General features: G+C 42.4%; 1 long non-coding RNA gene across 1 annotated transcript; it reads right to left on the reverse strand.

Annotated features, from left to right (window-relative positions):
- Nucleotides 1–534: 534 nt before the first annotated feature.
- LOC112250613 lies at nucleotides 535–2,234 on the reverse strand. The gene is made up of 3 exons (XR_002953547.2): nucleotides 1,780–2,234; nucleotides 1,527–1,611; nucleotides 535–1,090 (listed from the first exon to the last, which is right to left on the reverse strand). It is a non-coding gene; the product is annotated as an uncharacterized LOC112250613 (long non-coding RNA).
- Between the last annotated feature and the right edge of the window lie 575 nt (nucleotides 2,235–2,809).

A 2,809-nucleotide genomic window follows, 5' to 3' on the forward strand; every position in this document is an offset into this window, starting at 1 on the left:
TGATACACTAAGCATGCCTTTCCCATGTAATATGCTACCAATTGGATGATGGTAGCTTAACATTATGATTTTCATATATTATAGCTTATGGCTCTTTCATTATACCGGTGTCATGACATTGATGATTATAGCTCACTCCCTGCAAAATACATAGGCCTACATGCACATGAACGGGTAAAGGAATTGTGGCTTTGACTTCATTTGAAATTGAGAACATATAGCTAGCTCATCAATATACAAATGATGTGTGAGTTTAGCTATTTTCTGCTGCAGATGTACAATGACAAGGGGCATATTGATTGCACATGCCCATCAGGCCAGTTGCACCATCATACTGTAGGACTATGGCCGCATTGGTGATGCATACCATTATGATAAGCTGCTAAATGGGTCCACATGGCTGATACCCTGAGACAGAGTGACAATCAAATAAAACCGATTGGAGAGCTCACAACTGGACAAAAATGTAATGTTCACTTGAGGAAGCAACACAGAAACCACAGACAAATTAGAGACAGATTCCCATTCGCGTCTTTTTATTGCAGGGTTGTGATCTGTGGTGAATGAACATTGACCCGAGTTCATCTTGAATAATGTTTTTATGTTGAAACAATTCAATGAACCAACATGAATTAAAATATAACTTCAAAATGTACAAATAATTAACTTGTTTGTGAATGTTAGACATCTTAGTAAGAAGGCTATTATTACTAAATAATAATTTTGGGTGAACAAAAAAGTCCATACCAGAGGTGACCAACCTTGCTCCCCTCCCTGATCTACTTGGTGAGCACACTTCTATTCCAGACCAGCAATAATACACAGTATTATCAACTCATTAGGTTTGATAAGTTGAATCAGGTGTGTTAGTGCTGGGCTGGAACAGAAGCCTGCACACCCAGCATCCCTCCAGGAGAAGGATTGGCATGATACAGTAGTAATACGTTTGTAGCCTACATTGTGTACAACATTTGCTAACATACAGTAAGTACACATACAACCCATGGCATACAAGCATGTGCCAGCAGTCTCTTGGGACATTTACTGGGACCTCTTCATCTGCAGACAGGCGTTTCGCAGCTCTCCATATCTGAGGACAGACATCACAAAGAAACAGGCTTCATTTGATTAGTTAGACAGCCCTGACTATTATCTCTGTCTGTCTTCATAGTGTTTCTCTCTAGGGACTGAAACTGGAGAATATTTTCCCATCTTAACTAGTACACCTACTCTCTTTTCTGCTGTCTCTTTTCTGACAGCTGGAGCTGAACATTATTTCACCCACTCCCATTGCTGTTTTCTACAAAGGCATTTGGAGCACGAGTTTTTCATTTGCAATGACAAATAGGCCCACATCAAGGTAACAAGCTGCTATGAAGCTAACTAGCTGATATTTCAATTACCTATAGTATGTAATGTTGCCTAGCTAGCTAGCTAGCTAGCTAGCTAACAAGCAGCTCATTAGCCTGCACACAGCTAGCTAATAATACATTGTTTTTTAACATTTAAAAAATGTATTTACTTACTGACTTGAATAGGTTCACGCCTACGCCCAAGAAGCAGCCAATCTTTAGGAGTGGAGAGTTGTCAGACAGAGAAACCGCTTTTAGACTGTAGTTGAGACATACAATGTGAAGAGGATAATGCTTTGGTGGCAGGCAGAGCAAACAAGAAAGACGGCTCTCCGACAAAGAGCACAAGACTAATGCACATTGTGTACCAACACATTCATTCCCACTCCTGAAGTAAGAGGCACCTGCCCAGCCCAGCCCTACATACCCGATCCAGGAGTGGCAGAGGTAGCAGGGAGAGATTGGCCTGGAGGGCAGTGCCAGGCTGGACATCATCACACTATAGCTGATTGGCTGTTGGAAAGGAATGTCTTCCTCTGTCCAAGGAAGAGCAGGTTTGATCTCAGAGCACCTAGTGCCAAAAACTTTTATACGGAGTGCTCAGGTTATAGCATCTATAGTAGTCTATAGTAGTACAGTACGGCCCAATGGTGAGTAGATATTCACTGTAAAGAGATTCAGTGCTGTAAGATATTCTCCTTTAGAAGGACTTTTCCACCTGAGGTATGACGATCTGTCTCCTGTCCAATGCGTGCTACTTGTAAGCTAGTATCTCTGTTTCTTCTCTCTCCTTCTCCTGTTTGTCTGGCTGGGTGTGTGTTTGTATATATTTGTATTCAGGACCGGCTCTAGCCTTTTGGGGGCCCTAAGCGGGATTTGGTTGTGGGGCCCCCACATCGTTGCAAAATATTTTAATAATCCCCCTCTCGACGAAGAGAAAATAAGATGTACATTTTAAAGTTCATTTCCTGCACTTCTATTTTGCCATGGGAGGAGAGAACATTTTGCAATTTTGGACATTTTAAATGTTGAAAAATTCATGTAAAATCTTGTGAGATGAAAATGGACAAACTAAAGGGTGTGCAATATAGAAAAGGAGGAGGTCAGAAGGGGGGTGAGTGTAACGGATGTGAAACGGCTAGCTAGTTAGCGGTGGTGCACACTAAATAGCGTTTCAATAGGTGACGTCACTTTTCTCTGAGACCTTGAAGTAGTGGTTCCCCTTGCTCTGCAAGGGCCGCGGCTTTTGTGGAGCGATGGGTAACGATGCTTTGTGGGTAACTGTTGTTGATGTGTGCAGAGGGTCCCTGGTTCGCGCCCGGGTATGGGCGAGGGGACGGTCTAAAGTTATACTGTTACACTAGCTAGCTGGCTAACGGGAGTGTTTTTCTAGGAGTTCTGTTTGTTGAGGTCTACTAAGCTAACTAGTAGTTAACAACCCCATCTAGCTAGTGTGA

Source organism: Oncorhynchus tshawytscha, linkage group LG01 (genome assembly GCF_018296145.1).
Source record: "Oncorhynchus tshawytscha isolate Ot180627B linkage group LG01, Otsh_v2.0, whole genome shotgun sequence".
NCBI classification, from domain to species: domain Eukaryota; kingdom Metazoa; phylum Chordata; class Actinopteri; order Salmoniformes; family Salmonidae; genus Oncorhynchus; species Oncorhynchus tshawytscha.